Source organism: Leopardus geoffroyi, chromosome C1 (genome assembly GCF_018350155.1).
Source record: "Leopardus geoffroyi isolate Oge1 chromosome C1, O.geoffroyi_Oge1_pat1.0, whole genome shotgun sequence".
Classification (NCBI taxonomy): Eukaryota; Metazoa; Chordata; class Mammalia; order Carnivora; family Felidae; genus Leopardus; species Leopardus geoffroyi.
This window is the reverse complement of record NC_059328.1, coordinates 29,779,948-29,798,318: the sequence shown is the minus strand read 5'-3', so window position 1 is coordinate 29,798,318 and position 18,371 is coordinate 29,779,948. Positions and strand designations below refer to the sequence as shown.

Sequence of the window (18,371 nt, the reverse complement as noted above, 5' to 3'; positions counted from 1 at the left end):
AGACAAGGAAAATAACAAGTGTTGATGAGGATGTCGAGAAGTTGGAAACTCGTAGAAATATAAAATAGTGCAGCTGTTATGGAAAACAGTATGGAGGGTCCTCAAAAGTTAACTAGAGAATTCCCATATGACCTAACAATTCCACTTTTAGGTATATACCCAAAAGAATTGAAAGCAAGAACTTGAACAGATACTTGCACACCAATGTTCATATCGACATTATTTACAACAGTCAAAAGGTGGAGACAGCCCAAGTGTCCATTAAAGATAGTACATGCGGTATAGATATATAGTAGAATATTATTCAGCTTTAAAAAGGAATGACATCCTACAACATGAATAGACCTTGAAAACATTATGCCAAGTGAAATAAGTCAGATACAAATTGATTAGTACTGTATGATCCCACCTGTATGAGGGATTTAGAATACACAAATTCATAGAGACAGAGAATAGAATAGAGGTTTCTAGGAGGTAGGAGGAGGAGGGAATGGGAAGTTATTGTCTAATGGGGACAGAGTTTCTTCTATTTGGGATGATGAAAAATTTCTGGAAATGGATGGTGGTGATGGTTGTACAACATTGTGAATATACTTAATGCCACCAAATTGTACCCTTAACAATGGCTAAAATGTAAAACATTTGTATATTTTGTTACAATAAAAAAATTTTTTTTTTAATAAAGCATGTTAATGGGGTGCCTGGGTGGCTCAGTGGGTTAAGCGGCCGACTTCGGCTCAGGTCATGATCTCGCCGTCCGTGAGTTCAACCCCGCGTCGGGCTCTGTGCTGACAGCTCAGAGCCTGGAGCCTGTTTCAGATTCTGTGTCTCCCTCTCTCTGACCCTCCCCCATTCATGCTCTGTCTCTCTCTGTCTCAAAAATAAATAAATGTTAAAAAAAATTAAAAAAAAAACAAAGCATGTTAAGAAATATTACCTTAGGATATTTAGATCTTGTTAATTTGATTTTTGTCACAACATAACTTTTATTTTTTACTATTTAAAAGTATAACGGTTCCAGGGCACCCGAGTGGCTCAGTCAGCTAAGCGTCCAACTTCGGCTCAGGTCACGATCTCTCGGTTCGTGGGTTCAAGCCCCTCGTCAGGCACTGTGCTGACAGCTCAGAGCCTGGAGCCTGCTTTGTATTCTGTGTCTCCCTCTCTCTCTGCCCCTCCCCTGCTTATACTCTTTCTCTCTCTCTCTCTCTCTCAAAAATAAACAAACATTTAAAAATAAATAAATAAGAGTATACCAATTTCTTGGAGAAAAAGTGGAAAAGGCTGATAGACCTAAATGAAAAGGGGAAAATTAGAACATCCTTTGTCCTAGAGACAGCAACATTTAAAACCTTAGTATCCCTCCAGACTACCTCTTTCCTCTCCGATCCCCATCCCATTTTACTTATTTCCCTTGTGATGTCCTTCTGCACCCTTCCATCCTTCAGGAGCTTTGGGATCACTCCTTCCTGGGTTCTCATCCATATCAGAATTTGGTTGCATCCATCCAGTGGATGGAAAAACATTTTCTAAAACCAAGGAAAGTGATAAAACACTGAAAAGAAGCCAAGAAATATGTGATCAGAATGCTCTGATGTACGCTAAGACCATTTGGAAGTCATGCTGGAAAGGACGACTTTCAGTACACAATGCCTAGAAGTGTCTGAAGATGTATGGCCAAAGGAATGATAGTTCACTATACACAGTATCATGTAAGAAAAAAAAATATGTGTATATATATATATATATATATATATATATATGTACTTTAGCTCCTACCTGTCCTCCGTTCTAGGGTTATGGGGACAACCTACAACCTAGCTGTGTTCTTGGTCCACATGTTATTTACCCTGGTCTTCCCAAGTAGGAGCATGCCTTAATGTCACCCTAACCTTCTGAACTATGCATAGGGTCCTATCCTAGCTAATTGCACAGTGTGAATTTCTGTTATTCTCTATTTTCCATAACATAAAAGGTAAATCGAGGACTTCCTTTTTAAGGATCAAATAAACTTCTGCCCAGTAGGGGGTACCCTTCCTGTTGAATATCACAGGGAGGGTCTGCCAAAGTAGGTAGACTCTAGACATGGTTCCCTTCAGGGGGCTTTGCTCTCCCAGGTCTGAGATCTGCCACTGTATTTGGTTGTTTGGAAGAAGGAAACATTGCTGGAGCTTAGATTTTGCTGATAGGGTCAGGAGTGAAAGTAAGCCTAATTTCCAAGGGCAAGGCAGCTATGCTGCTGATTCGGCATTATTCCCCCCAGGGCTGTCTGCCCCACTTCTCAAGTATAGTTTCAATAGTAAGTGAGAACCCAAATCCAGAATTTCTATTTTTATTACTTTAAGTTTCCTTAAGCGCATCCCATAATTTCCATTTCCTCTTGGCTGTTTGGCTGCATTCCATGCAGTGTTGTCTACCTGTGCTCCAGGGCCATGAAGGCCACTTGGGCTGGCTTCCCTTTGCTTCTATTGTTCTTCCCTAAATCTTGCCCTATGTGGGTCTTCAGGGAGCCAACACACAGTTTGGTGTGTTTTCTCTCCTGGGGAACATTCCAGATGGTCCTCAAGTTTACCCTGATCCCTCAATACTTCTGCTCGGCTCTTAAAGCTTTTGTAATGCTTTCCCCAAACAGTTCTTAAAGATTCATTAATTAACTCACTCATTCAACAAATATTTATAAAGCACTTCCATTCCAGGGCCTCTGTTAAGCATGAGATGTATTTGTAAAGGAGAAAATCCCTATCCCTGAATCCAGTTGAAATGAAGAAATAGCTCTCTACAATAATTCTTTGTGATGTTCTTAGACTGTGAGAATAACCTCAGTGTCTTGGGAACATAGAAAATGTGTGGTGATTGGGGTTCCTGGGTGGCTCAGTTGATTAAGCATCTGACTTTGGCTCAGGTCATGATCTCACTGTTCGTGGGTTCAAGCCCCACATCGGGCTCTGTGCTGACAGCTCAGAGCCTGGAGCCTGCTTCAGATTCTGTCTCCCTCTCTCTCTCTGCCCCTCCCCTGCTCGCACTCTGTCTCTCTCCCTCAAAAATAAATAAACATTAGGGGCGCCTGGGTGGCGCAGTCGGTTAAGCGTCCGACTTCAGCCAGGTCACGATCTCGCGGTCCGGGAGTTCGAGCCCCGCGTCAGGCTCTGGGCTGATGGCTCAGAGTCTGGAGCCTGTTTCCGATTCTGTGTCTCCCTCTCTCTCTGCCCCTCCCCCGCTCATGCTCTGTCTCTCTCTGTCCCAAAAATAAATAAACGTTGAAAAAAAAAATTAAAAAAAAAAATAAATAAACATTAAAAAAATAAATGAAAAGAAAATGTGTGGTGATTATCCCTTCTCTCTCTTCCTTCTTTGCTCCTAAGAGGGAGCCTGCTTACCCCCTGGTCTCTCTGAGCACCTATTAAATATTGGTATTTATCAAGATCCTATAGGTTTTTTCCCTGTATTTTAAAAAAATTAATACTTAATTAATTAATTTAGAGAGTGAGAGTGCACAGGGGAGGGGCAGAGAGAGAAGAGAGAGAGAATCCCAAGCAGGCTCCATGTTGTCAAGCACACAGCCAAACATGGGGCTCCATCTCACAAACGGAGAGATCATGATCTGAGCCGAAATCGAGAGTAGGATGCTCAACCGGCTGAGCCATCCAGGTGCTCCCCCCTTTTCTTTTCTCTTATATCATGTTTTGGTTTTTGTTTTTCTGGGCGGCTTTTTCTTTCCCCTGGACCCCAGTTGCCACCAAATACTGATGAACTCCCCATCCATTTCTCTGGGTGGGACATCTCTCCTGAGCTCCCTCTTCCAGTTCTCCCCTGGCCTCCTGGCTGTGTGTCCCACATGTACCTGCAGTTCAGCTTATGGAAGGCTTCATCTTTCTCCCCAACCTGTTCCTTTGATATCCTTCCCAGTTCCTCAGACCAGAAAAAAACCTGAAACTCTAGCAACTCGTCCAATAACGTGCCATTACTTGCACCCTTTCTGCCCATCCTGAGCCCACAACTGAGACGTTGATTCCTAGCTTTCTGCATCTCACTGTCTCTCAAGATGCTCATTGCTACCCTCTCCCCATTGGTCTAGGCCGGTGGGTTTCAAACTGTTTTATTCATCCTTTGGGGGCCTTCTGAAGTTGCAGCGGAAGGGGGTATTGAGCAAGCTGTATAGGTGGCTTCTCATCCCCGATATAAACAGAGCAATTGCATGCTTATCTGTTTTTCATATTGTTTGAAGAGCATTGAATGGCTACACATTTGAAAACCGTTGGTCTTAAATCCTTCTCGTTTCTTTCCTGGATTTCTGTGAAGTCATAGCTGAGCATCTAGTCACCCATCTAGGGCAGTGTCCTTAGCCTTTTTTTTTTTTTTTTTTTTGACCATGGTGCCACAAGAGGGGTGATGTTGGCACTTCCTGCTGTTGGGTATAAGCACCTGATGTACAATAAAATAATCAGAATGCAAGAGAATGAGTGTGGTGCTATTATAAGCATAATCTTTGGATCAACTGTAACTTATGAAAGTAAATAAATCTTCCTGGGTGGATCAGTTGCTTAAGCATCAGAGTCTTGGTTTCGGCTCAGGTCACGATCTCTTGGTTCATGAGATCGAGCCCCGTGTTGGGGAGCCTGCTTGGGATTCTCTGTCTCCCTCTATCTATGCCCCTTCCTGACTCGTGTGCTCTCTCTCTCTCTCTCAAAATAAATTTTTTTTAAAAAATAAATTCTCTTTGGTCTTCACTTATTATCTGTGATAAGTGACTTGTAACAAATCCCACATACTGCCTCCACGCTACTCTAACCCACTTACCACAAAGTTGCCATCTCCCTGCATGGGAAATCTCAGTCCCTCTCCTGCTTAACACCCTTCAGTGACTCCCTCTTGGTCCACAAATAGGTCTGAAGCTCCTTGGTGTGGCTGGCAAGTTCTGCTGTGATCCAGCCCTTGCTGACCTTTGCAGTTCAGCTCTTGCTCCAATGCTCCATGTGCCGGCCAGGCCCGCCCAGCACACCTCTAGGTGGGCAGGGCTTGTGGGCTCAGATGCTCTTCCTGCCCATCGACGCTCCCCCCTTCCCCTCTCCTGCAGGCTGCATGTTGAACTCCAATTTATTTTTTAGGCAAAATAGTCTTATTTCTTCCATAACTGTCACCTGTGTTGTGCTCTATCAACCTCTTCTCCCTTTCTTGTTGAGTAGCAAGGATAGAGTGGACGCACCCCTGGAGCTTATTCCAATTGCTGGGTTTGGTGCATGAAACACCGACACTAGCAGTCGGTGTAGGCTTCTCAAGCTGGGGTAACTTTAGTGGGTTGAACAGTGTCACTCCAGAATTCATGTCTACCTGGACCCTCAGAATGTGGCCTTATTTGGAAATAGGGTCTTTGCAGATTGAATTTTAAGTTAAGCTGAGGTCATAGTAGATTAGGGTAGGCCCTAAATCGAACAAGGGCCATTCTTTTTAAAAAAAAAAAAATTTTTTTAATGTTTATTTTTGAGACAGAGAGAGACAGAGCATGAATGGGGGAGGGGCAGAGAGAGAGGGAGACACAGAATCGGAAGCAGGCTCCAGGCTCTGAGCCATCAGCCCAGATCCCGACGCGGGGCTCGAACTCACGGACCGTGAGATCGTGACCTGAGCTGAAGTCGGACGCTCAACCGACTGAGCCACCCAGGCGCCCCAAGGGCCATTCTTATAAGAAGGGCATGTGACGATGAGGGCAGAGTTTGAAATGATGCATCTATAAGCCAAGGAGCACCAAAGATTGCCAGCAACTACCAGAAGCTAGGGACAGACAGGGAAGGATTCTTCCCCAGAATCCTCAAAGGGAGCATGGATGGCCCTGTTCCCTTGAGTTTGGATTTCTAGCATCCAGAAATGTGAGGGAATAAATTTGTTGTTTTTAAGCTGCCCAGCTGTAGTGGCAGCCCTAGAAAAGATATGCAGAAATTTTTCCATTGCCACCTCCATGACTCCCATGTGAGCAGAACCTTCCTGCTGGAAGTGAATCACTGGACAGGTAGGGGGAGGGAGGGGTGGAACTAGGTCACTGAGGGCATTCGGTGCCCTCTTGTGCCCCTCTACACCCCTGTGCAGTCCTGTGGGATGGTCTGTGGTCTGCTCAGGGAGGAGAGTAGGGGGTTCTGATTGGCCCCAGAAATATGCCCCATCTTTCTTCCGTAGTCTCAGCAGTAATTCTCTAGGGTGAGGGTGTACAGAGCCGAAGCTTTCCACCTTGGGCCCCGACATCTCAGGATGGGCTCCCTGGGTAGTTCTGTTGGCAGCTTTAGCTTGTGAGCTCACCAAGCTTTGTGAGGGTTTGTCATGGCTTCAAGGGGTTGGCTCAGTACATGAGTAGAGTCTGGAGTTTGGGGCCTGTGCCTGCCGGTGCCGTTTGATGCTGAAAGAGATACCACATCTGCAATGTGAGTACCTCCTCTTCTTTGCCAAGGCATGTCCTCACTAGGGCTGTTCCCCCTGATGCAGAAAAGACATACCGCATACCTCAAGATGCCTTTATGGGCCATTGGCCCCTGGCCTGTCTTCTCTGGGAATATTGTGTCTGGATGGGTGTCATTGACCTAGCCTTGGTTTGTGAGTGCTAGAAAGGAGGAAGGGAAGATGAGAAGGAGAATGGAGAACACACACCTAAGAGTGTTTCCTTCAAATTGGAATAAGCTCCAGGGGCCCACCCACTGCTATCGTTATGATGTCACAGAAAGGAACAGCCAGAGCAGGGGGAAGAAATTCATGAAGTCATCTGGCCCAAAGCCCTCTTCGATCTTCCATACCACCAGGATGGCAGAGGTTGGTGCATGTTTCTGACAACTGAGCTCTTGAATACCCGAGACCACACAGCAGCAACGCTGGGGGACGAACTCACTGAGCTGGTGCCCAGCTGCTCATCTGGGAAGTTCTATCGGGTTCTCACTTGTAATCAGCAAACCCAGACTCCTCACCTTAGTGACTATCAGACCAAGCTTCTCTTGGGATCCTTGAAGATGGCTGGTAATGAATGTGAAATGATGACTCATGTTGTATTTAAGCAAGACTCTGGGTGTGCGTGTGAATGGGGATTGCTCAAAATCATGTCGAGGTGCTGATGATTGCATCAAAGCCTCTGCAGTGGGGGAGGGCGGGAGAGAGAAAAGGTAGCCATAGATTTTAATACAGAAAGGGAGCAACCACCTGTGAAGCTTTGTAGAGAATGATGATCTGCATTCCTGGCTGGTTCTGCTTTCATATCCTCTGGAAAATACTCTGCTGTGCTCAAAGCCCATGAGAGACAGAAAGTAAGAGAGATTTACCTTGGCCTTATGCAATGACCAAATGAAGTTCTCAAAGTCAACATGGAGCGGTGAGGACCATAGGTCCTCACAAGAGTGAGAAGGACCGACGATCTGGCCTGGTCCCCACCACTTCCCCTGTTTGACGGGGCTTTAGCGCATTGTCAAATACCGACTTGATCCTAGTCAGAAAAGCCCCAGAGAGTGACCATGCGGCTGATATGTTAGAAGAGTCTTTAGGAGCTCATCAGTGTGAGTTTGTCCTGACAGCTACTCCAGCTGACAGCTGGATTTGCTTCTTTCTACTTCAAAATCATCGTGCCTCCTGTAACAAAAGCTAGGGGAGCCAACCTGAGTCCAGCAGTTTAGTTTGTAACCTCGTTCCTTTCTCCTTCAGGGGAGAGGGATGCGTCAGCCACGGGAAGCGGGCCAAACACTCCCGCGTTTCTCTTCTGTCTCAAGTGGAGATTAATTATGTTGTAACTTCATGTTGATGGTGATGGGAGGGTCCCCTAGCAAGAGCAAACCTTCCCCAATTCTTCAGGAAAGAATAGACTGTGGCAGATTTGAACTTGGCCTAAGGGGCAAGGTATTGATGTCATCCAGGCCAGACCACAGTCCCCTATTTCTGGGTTGACACCCCAGAAAGCCTCATATATGCAGCCTTTCAGAGGCTTTTAAAAGCAGGATGGGAACAATCTGATGGATACGTTGTAGGGTTACATGAGGAAAGTAAAAGATAAAACCTGCTTAAAAGCACCTGTCTCCAGAAACTACAGGCCAAAGAGAGGTACTAAGACTTTGTTTCCATGGAGTTGAGCTGAGAGGGGCAGCTTTGGGGCAAAAGACACAAATATGGGGCTTGAAATCAAAAGTCTGGGGTCAAGACCCAGCTTTCCCACGTGCTGTGTGACTTTGGGCAAAACCTTTCACCAGAGTTTCCTTTTAGGGAAAGTGGTAGGAACAAGTACACTAAAAATTGTTAGAAGGACCATATGGCATATGTGCATATTGTAAAATGCCATGTAAGGGTTGGTGTAGTGATTCTCACTGTGGCCTCGAATATGGGATGTGCCTGTGTTCACACCACAAATAGCCAGACACCTGGATGGCCACGAATGTTGGGTTTAATCATAAGATCTGCTCTTTCCTGAGAGCCAAAGGTCTAGGAAGTTTTTGTTTGTTCGTTTACTTGTAAGCGACTCTTTCTTAGAACTTTCTAGCTAAGAAATCTTCTGTTGTATATCACCATTGACCAAAAGTCTTTGGGCGACTCTGCCCACCCACTTAAGCCTTTGATTCTTCCTCCCTGAGGTCAAGGGGTCAGACAGATTTCTTCAGTGGTACACTGAGTGCTCTAAAGTTGTATGACTCTACCCACCAAGAGGAAAGCCTTTGCTTGTGTCAGATAGCCTTCTGGAACCCAGGTTACACATGAGGCAGTAGGCTGAGTGCGGAAGGAGGACACCAAGTTCTTTGGTATTCTTGCAAACTAGAGGGCACCCCATGCCAAGATGCCTGGCACTGCTCAGAGAAAGGTCACCCACCCCTTCAGAGTGCCAGAAGAATTTTATGGGACTTGAGAGAAGGGAGGCGTTACCCAGCATGGATAGGAGAAGGAAGGGAGAGGCAGGGACGGAAGTGGCTCTGAGCTGGCCTTGCCCTAACAGGTGCAGTGTCACATACGCAGTGAACAGCTCGTGTTGAGACCCAGTGGCAGGAAATGGGGGGTGGCACGTGCTGTTCCTCACTTACAGTCTCAACAAAAAAGAAAAATGAACAGATACCCAGGCTGAGGAGTTGGTATGATGTGCTGGGTACAAGGCCCGACCCAGTGGTAATTGGGTACATGTTTCTGAGTTAGTCGGCCTGAGTTTATCACATCGGCGCTCCTTACTGGCAAGTGTGTGAGTGCCAGGCTTAATCCTGGGAGGACTGGGCGCCCACACCCTGCGTGCAGGGCCCCCTGGGTGGAGGAGAGCAACTTTCCTGTCTGGGCACTGCCACTTTCCATTCACTTCACACGCCAGTGTTTTGACATGTTAGCGCCTGGCCTGTTAACACGGGATAACAAGGGAGCGCGCCCAAAGGCGGTGCCCGGCTCCTGAGCTGGCACCCGGCCAGGGCAGCCTTGTCTAGCTCCTTTCCCTGGGGTGGCAAGAAGGCAGTTACCGGGTAGTTCTGGCTCCTCTGAGTGCCTCCAAACTAGAGCCTCTCCAAATGTCAGGGAGGAGAGTTTATGACTTCGGCCTTTTATGATATACCTTTAAGGCCAATTATTTCTAGAGCTAATAATCCTAACGCCTCATTGAATTAGGCACTGGGAAGAAAAGGAATACACTTCAAAATCCGTGAAATTACAAGTGGATTGAGTGACTCACTATTCTGGATGAAGGCTTTATAGTCTGTAGTCATTATTATTGTTAATAATAATATTAATATTAATAAGCATTTATCCACACACACACACGCCCATGGGTCTTTGGGCAGAGCTCATGGAGGACACAGACAGACTCTGTCCTCGGGGAACCGAAGGAGGCTATCTCTAAGACACTGTAGTAAATCACTTGAGTATTGTAACTGTCAAGGTTTTAAACACCTAAAAATCAGCACTATCATTAGCAATCAGTAATCACTGTTATAGAAGAATAAATCTTGTAATCTCCAAATTACCTGTTTGCACCAATTACAGTTCAACTGATGAAACATACCAATCAAAGGGGAATTTACTGGAGGCGCCCAGGCTTATCTAGGTTAAAAAAAAAAAAAAAAAAAAAAAAAAAAAAAAAACACACCAGGAACCCGCTGAGTTCCCAAACTGTTGTTTCTTAGCTCAGTCTCCGTTAGGGTGGATTTTCTGGAAGTGGAGCTGATAAAGCCCTACACAAGTACCCCCAGGCAGGAGGGAGTCCAGTTTTCACTTACTTGTTTACTTATTCACTTATTCCCTGCCTGCCTACAAAAAGGATTTGAGGTAGGTCGCACTAAAAACACCGATCTCGCAGGACGGTTTTTTTAAAAGAGCAAAAGGAAGGTTGGAAATCGTGGGGGTGGGGGTTGAGGTGTTCGACTGTTGAGCTCCCACAAATCTTCTTGAGGGTTCTTTTCTAAGCACGGGGCTGGGCCCCACGGGGAGCAGAAGGAGAAGCCGGCCCTCCGGTTGCCTGTAAGGAAGGCCCAAGTCGAGGAGCCACACGAGCTTCCGACTGGGTCTGAGCTTCTCAGAAGGTAGTGCACAGAGGACGTCCATGTGTAGCCCACAACGAAAGAAAGCGGGTAAACGGAGAGGTAGATTTTTTTTCCTTTTGGTAAATACTAAAAAAAATATCGAAGGGGCCCAGTGGGAAACCATCTCAGTGTTTTTTACCAGTCTCCCAGATGTGTTCTCCATGTGGTCATTTCTCGGCTGGAGTTAGAAGAAGGCAATGGAAATGTGGACCCACTGAGCCTTCTCTGGTTTACTCTGGAGCTTTGGACAATCTCGATCTGGTGTTTGCAACTGAGGGAAAGCCAGGGAGCGGTGGCCAGGAAGAGGTGGGGAACGGACAGGAGCTGGAAGTAAACTGGAAGGAAAGCAGTCCCCTGGCGGATTTGGCTCAGGGATTAGGAAGTGAAATGGATTTAAACAGCGAGGGTCTTCTCAGCCCTGCGCCGTGTGCCAGGCTTCTCCTAAGGGTGCCTCTGCATACCCTGCCACTGCAATAGTCTCAGCATCCCATCCCTGCTCTTCCGTGGATCTTGGTTGCATCACCGTTTTCCCAGCCCCTACCTGGCTTTATTGCTTGCCCATATGGTTCTGCATCTCTAGGAAATTATATCCTTGTCTTCTGAGGGCTCGCTTTATGTTTGTTTTTTGCTTTAAGGTTACCATGAGTTCATTTTCACTTCTGCCCTTGAACATGGTAACGGCAGAACTGTTTAAGTAGCAACTTTCTACATGGTGCCCTCTGTTGGTAGACAGCCTCCCCAATGACCCCAATTGCCCTGGCCTTGTGGTACTCACGCATTTGTGTAGGTCCCTCCCACGTGGACTCAGGGTTGTTCTATGTGACCAGCAGGATACCACAGTGTTAGATACCATGCTGAGTGCTATGTATAGGACAGGCACCATCTTTGACCTTGTGGAGTTTACAGAGTTTACAGAGCAGAGAATATAGATAGATAGGAAGATGATAGATAGATAGATAGACAGATAGATAGATGATAGATACTGAGAGCTCTAGCTTTGGAGCTAGATAGAACTGGCTGAATTGTGGCTTCTTCACTTGGCTTTGTGACTTTGAGCAAGTTATTTAAGCTCTCCGAGTGTCTGCTTCCTCATCTTTACATTAATTTTTTTATTTATTTTGTGAGAGATAGAGAGGGGGGAGGTGCAGAGAGAGAGGGAGAGAGAGAATCCCAAGTAGGCTCCACGCTGTCAGCACAGAGCCTGACATAGGGCTCGAACCCATGAACTGCAAGATCATGACCTGAGCTGAAATCAAGAATTAGACACTTAACTGACTGAGCCACCCAGTGCCCCTGTTTCCTCATCTTTAAATTAAATATCCAGGGGTGCCTGGGTGGCGCAGTCGGTTAAGCGTCCGACTTCAGCCAGGTCACGATCTCGCGGTCCGTGAGTTCGAGCCCCGTGTCGGGCTCTGGGCTGATGGCTCAGAGCCTGGAGCCTGTTTCCGATTCTGTGTCTCCCTCTCTCTGCCCCTCCCCCGTTCATGCTCTGTCTCTCTCTATCCCAAAAATAAATAAACGTTGAAAAAAATTAATTAATTAATTAATTAAATATCCATCTTGAGGATTACACGTGACAGTGCGTAAAAAGTATTTACCACAGTTCCCAGGTTTGGTTGGCTCCTCCATAAATGTTATTCCCTCCAGCCGCGCTGGTGCTGAGAATGTATGATGAGTAGGAGGTCATCTCTGCCTTCAGGGGGCTCCGAATGGAGCGGAGGGGACAGATGTGTACTCACGAAAGTTCAAGGCAGACTGTGACAAATGCTGTTACAGGGGTGGAGAGGACAGTGGGAACCCAAAGGAAGGCATAGGAAAAGCTTCATGGAGCTTAGGTGACATTTTAACAAGCCCTGGCGGGTAAGAACTTTCATCATTGCAGGTAGGGAGGGGAAATCCCGAGAAGTCACGAGGCATAAAGCCTCCTGATACCAGCTATGGTGGAAATGCACTAACTTTTGGTCATACCGCTTCCCCGTAGTAGGCTGTGATCTCTTCATCGGCAGACGGCAGCTGCTAAACTCGAGAGTAAATGTTCCTTCCAGCTCACCCATTCCACAAGGCCAGGGTACTGCTCTGTTCATTCCCAACTTTCAGCTCCTAATACATGGCGGACACTCAATAAATATGTATTAAATAAGCAGGTATAATTTTATGCGTAAGTGGCTTGTCTCAAATGAGAAAAATCAGGGAAATATTTTTTCCATTTACTTGACATAAGTCATTTCCTGGGGCAGGGGGGCGGGGGGACAGGTGTGGTGGCAATGAACCCATCTACATTGTGTCACTATGTTTTGTCAAAGTCCTTCTGTCATCCTGGTCCTTCGATTTCTTGGCTGTGCCTCCTATTTCTTCCTTACATCCCCTAGTCTTGCTGTGGGCTCCTGCTCAAACTTTAAAGCGACTGGCATTTCCCTGGAGATTTCTTTAGCACTCAGCACCACGTCCTCGGTCCAGGCGAGGCAGACCCAGCCAACTCTGAAGAAGCTTTGCATGTTTTCCTTCACTTAACTTCCATTTTGCGACTGGTGTCTCCATGAATGGAGTAACCGTGAAACCAGAGCTCAACAGAAGAACGTCGAAAGCTGTCGAGCTACTACTATGCCACAGGACAGGGCTGGCTATCGGTGAAACTGTGCTATAAGGGGGTTTAGGCCCTGGGGGGTCCCCACCCCACTCCGTTTTGCCTCTGCTCCCCTCCTCAGGCCTATGCTTAAGACCCTCATGCTGTTTTCTTCTCCACTGGGACTCCTGTAATACACCATCCCCTGGGGCTTACTCTGCTCCAGCCTTTCCAGATCACCCTTGTTCTTTCAAAGCTCATCCTGGGTTCCATTTCCTCTGAGATCTGCGGCTCTGTGTTTTTGGTACAATTAATTTGGTCCACACTTAATGCCCATCCTGTGCCTGGATCAGTATAAGCTCACAGGATGCCAGATGAAGGAAAAGTGCTTCTTGGCCCTGATCTGGCTTTCTAGGATGAGAGTGGCCAAGACGACAAACCAAACGATGCAAAGCCGTTAACGGACAGTCCCTTTTAAGTGATAGATTTGCATGTTACCAGGAGCTTTTTGAAGTCAGTGGCTTACCTTCAAAGCATTCTTATTGTGACAAACAACTTTTAAAAGGTTTTCTCTTTTCTTAACCTTACAAGCAGGAGAGCAGTACTTATCAATGGCAGAAAACTTGGAAAGTGAAAGAATATATACGTAGGGGACAAACTTGTTGATGATCTCACTACCCAGAGGCAAGCCAGCGTTGGAATATTTTTCCTGTCTTTTTTCCCCGATGCACCGGAGATCCTGTGTTGCTATAATTTTGCCTCTACCACTTTTGTTAGCAAGCACTCTATCCCAACCATTTTGCAATGTTATAAAACACACTGAAGAGTGATTCTAATGGTAGGAGTTTGTCAGCAAGTAGGAGCGCTGAATTTATTTGGCACTGAGACTTGGGGTAGCCTCTCTAATAACACTCCCATTTCTGCGACTTCTAAGACAAGTGCTGCCATAGTGTATTTGTAACTCAGCCGATCTGCTCAGCCCTTCTCTGAAGACACCGCATCCTGTGCCGTTAGGTGCGAGCATCTCCAGTCTCCAGATTCTCCACTTCCTCCCTTCCCCCACCCCGATTTCCTTCATCTCCAGCGAGCGATAATATCTTTCATTTGAGCTTCTCTTTCTGCCTCCAATGACTGCCTCCCCTGATGAATTCTCTCTGGGTGACTTTGGCATTTGCATATTTCCTCGCTTGGATATTCTGAGATGTTGGAACCAGAGAGCAGGTTGATGCGATCAGGTACTTAGCTGAATGAGGCTTTCTCGGGAACTGCACAAATATTTGGAGTCGGGTGTGTGCCAATAGGCAATTAATTGAAATGTGGACACAGCAAGCTTCTGGAGGAAGGAAACTGAACTTGAGAAATTAGCTGTGGGAAGCAATCCTCCGCAAGATACAAAGCAGTAATTTGGGAATTTCCTTTACCTCAGACTGAAATTGATTTGGTACAGAAAGAGGAAAACAAAAACAAAAACAAAAACAAAAAACCCAAACCCAAACAAGGTTGACTCCTGCATTACCAGAGCTGGAAGGCATTGTCAGAGAATGCTGGTCTGACCCTCCTGGGGATGGAGGAAAGAAAGCCCAAGGTCAGTGGCAAGTTGGGGCAAATTCAGGACCAGAAGCAAAATGTCCTGACTCCAGCCCAGGGCACTATCCATTTTATAAGCTGACTGTCTACCTGGAGAGCCGGATTATCATATCAGGAGCAAAAGGGCGAGGACTGTGATTTAAGCATTTCCCCGTCACCGATGACTTTGTGAATACATTTAGGAAAATCCGTAATAAAACCAAGGTACTTGCTGATTGTGGCCTTAAAGGACGGAAGCACGTCTAGCCAACATTTATGGGGCTCCTGCTTCATGTGTGGCTGTCTGCTACGCAGTAAGAATGGAGGTGATTACAAATAGGGTCCCTGCTCCACACTGTGTGATGTTGGCCTGATCCCGGGAGGGGCCCAGCTCCTGACTTGTCCTCTTTAAAGGTATGAGCCTCTGTGTCCATCTACATTTCTCTGTCTTCCAGGAGAATGGACCTTTCTCCTTAAGATTTTTATAAACGATGTATAAGAAAAGAAAAGAGAAGGTCTGACCGTGACGTTGCTTTAGGATTCAGATTATCTTAGAGTGATATGAAAATCACCTGTTCATTGTTAAGGTATATATTTCGTGGTTCAGGACCAGAGTGATCCATTTTATTTATTTATTTATCTTTATTTTTTTTTTTTTATTATTTTTAATGTTTGTTTATTTTTGGCAGAGGGAAAGAGAGAGACAGAGCACAAGCAGGGGAGGAGTAGAGAGAGGGGGAGACAAAGAATCCGAAGCAGGCTCCAGGCTCCAAGCTGTCAGCACAGAGTCCAACGCGGGGCTCGAACCCACAAATGGTGGGATCATGGCCTGAGCCGAAGTCGGATGCTTAACTGACTGAGCCACCCAGGCGCCCCTGGAGTGATCCATTGCAGGCTTCCCCTAGAACATGGTTCTCAAAGTGCGGTCCCTGAACGGGAGGCATCAGTACTGCCTGGAGACTTGTCAGAAATGCAGATTCTCAGGTCCCACCTTAGCGCTACTGAATCACAGGCACTGGTAGGGCCCTGCCATCTGTTTTAACAAGCCCTCCAGGGGATTCTCATGCATGGTGGAGTTTGAAAACCATTGCCCTAGAAAATATGATTTGGAAATCTGGGCTGCTGAATTCTAGCACCAAGGAGGTAATCTATTTTTTATTATTGGACCCTTAAGAATAAACTCTCTTCATTTTAGAATACCCAGGTGAGCTGTTTCTATCCATTGCTGAGTGTTAAATGGGAAAACATGTCCAAATAATTCTTCAAAATTTAACTGACCAGCAGAGTCAGACACGATTCTGGGTAACCTGTCGTATTTCCAGTAAGCACAACATTTGCATACTTTAAAGTTTCATGGAATAACTGAATAAGTTAATTGATTGCTTAATCTGTTATTTTTAGAATATCACTTCCTTACCTCATGTGAAAGTTTATTCAAAATTCAAATGGGAACATTTTATTACCCCAAAATGTTTTCCCATATACTTGAACATGTTACTAAGGAAACCAGTTGCAACATTGCAGTGATATTGTTGCTCTAACAAATTAACGATTCAGCCATGTAGATGCCATACTACGATTTTTTTCTCTCTCTAGAAAATTTCACACTTATTGAATTTATACATTTATAACACAGGACGTTGCAAGCGACGCTATACGGAGAAATCGCATCCCAGAGTGACAACGGAGGTTTCCCTGGGATGTGTTTTGTGCTGTTTGAGCAGGTGATTTTTCATCCTGTACCAGGAGCTCTTCTGCGCAGGGAAGCTGAGTTAGAGAGAGCAACCATCTCACAAGGACACTTGGTGTCGAGCTTGGGGGGTTCTCGCTGGTGAACAGCGACTAAAACCGGCTGCGTGTGTGCAAAGTGTGTGCTAATCACACTTTTAAGGAATCGAAGGACATCAAAGCATGAGATCACGCGACTGAGATGGCACCAGGAGATGGGGGGGGGGGGTGGATACAGCACAGTGGGAGGCCTCCTGCATTTTCTGCCTCAATGGGGGGAGGTGAGGTTATTAATGAGGGGATAGATTAGAACAGATGGGTATTTTTGACACTTTTCCCCATGTTGTTATTTTCCAATACCCCGTCTTCCCACCAGCTAGTCATGTGCCTTTCTCTTGGTTAGGAGTGAAAGCATGTGACTTTTTAAAGGGAAACCTCAGGAAGGGAGAGTAGAAGTGGAGACGTTGCCATAATGCTCAGAAGTCACGCTGAGCGGATTTGGAGAGTCTTCCTGAAGCCTCTGCTGGGAGGGGAGAGGGAGAAGCCACCGTGGGCTTGTGTGACTTTGGACACCGTGTTCGAAGGGAAGCCGTGTGACCCTTTCCCACTCACTCCAGCCCAGCCTCACGGCATCCAGCAGCCACCACTCGCCTCCTGATTGCCGTACCTTTCTGCAGCCTGGAGATTTGCATTGTAAATGCTGTTTGTTAGGCCCCTGAAATAATATTAATCACCGTAAAACAATTACGTTGCATAATTTGTACATAAAAAAGAAAGAGTGAACCTTTTGCTTGAATTAATATTTCCTTGTTTGTGTCTTTCTCATCCTCACAAATAATGAGACCCCTGTCTGCCCTTCTAGGTGAGAATGGCTTTGGGAAAAGAAAGGTATCTATCTTTGAATGGCTTCTTGAAATGATGCACAGTTGTCCGGAGCCTGGTGGCCTATGCAGTTTGGCGTGGAAGAACCACGGACCCTGGGGAAAGGGACATCTCGACACCCTGTTGTAAGGTGCTTCTTGCAAAGAGGAGAGACAGAAGGGTGGGCACCAGGGGGCTGCACAAGGGGAAGGTCTGGGAAGCAGAGCAGCAAAGGAGCAAGGCTCTGTGCCTGTGTTTCTGTGGGTGCACCCTGTGTCCATCTGGGGAGAAACAGCTGGCAGTGAACACAAGCCTAAGGGAGTTGGGAACCACCATTCACACCCACTGCCCACCGTACTGGGTTCAGTGGTGGTCTTCACAAGATTTGTCCGTGTACTAACCTCTGGAACCAGCGAACATGGATTTCTTTCGGCAAAGGGTCTTTTCAGATGTAATTAAGTTAAAGGTCTTGAGATTAGATCAGCTTATACTAGCCAGGTGGGCTCTAAGTCCAATAATAAGTGTCCTTATATGAGACAGAGGGAAGAGACCCTGGAAGTGAAGAGGAGAAGGCCCTGGGAAGATAGAGACACACGATGCGGCCACAGCCCAGGGATGCCTGGAGTCACAGGAGCTCAAACAGGCAAGGAAGGATTCTCCCCTCCAGCCTTCGGAGAGGGCGTGGCCCTGCCTAGGCTTGATTTCGGATCTCTGGACTCCAGAACTAGCAGAGAAGGGTTTTCTGTTGTTTTAAGCCGCTACGTTTTGTAGCAGTTTGTTACAACAGCCCTAGGAACTGACACACACACACACACACACACACACACACACACACACACACACCATGCCCTCCCCCTTCCCACAACCTCTCAGGGAGATTCACTGGCTCGAATTTTGAGTTGATGATAATGTTCTCACAAGCCACTGCTGGAGGTCCCCAGAGCACATCCAAGCTTGTGGGACTGCCGTGCTGTGCTGTACCTGGGTCCCAGATGATTTCTCCCAGGAAGACTCTCCTTCCCAGGAAGTCACATACCAGGCATTGAGCACAGAGAATTTCAATGTCAGGTCCCTCTGACATACTGTTTAGGACTGGAAATAAGGGCCTGCGTATGAGGCACAATTGGAGAGGACTCTGTAACTACCATTTTGGACTC

General features: G+C 46.4%; 1 long non-coding RNA gene across 1 annotated transcript; it reads left to right on the top strand.

Moving 5' to 3' along the window:
* The first annotated feature begins 6,312 nt into the window (after positions 1–6,312).
* LOC123597653 lies at positions 6,313–17,149 on the top strand. The gene is made up of 3 exons (XR_006712195.1): positions 6,313–6,990; positions 16,262–16,349; positions 16,757–17,149. It is a non-coding gene; the product is annotated as an uncharacterized LOC123597653 (long non-coding RNA).
* The last annotated feature ends 1,222 nt before the right edge of the window (positions 17,150–18,371 follow it).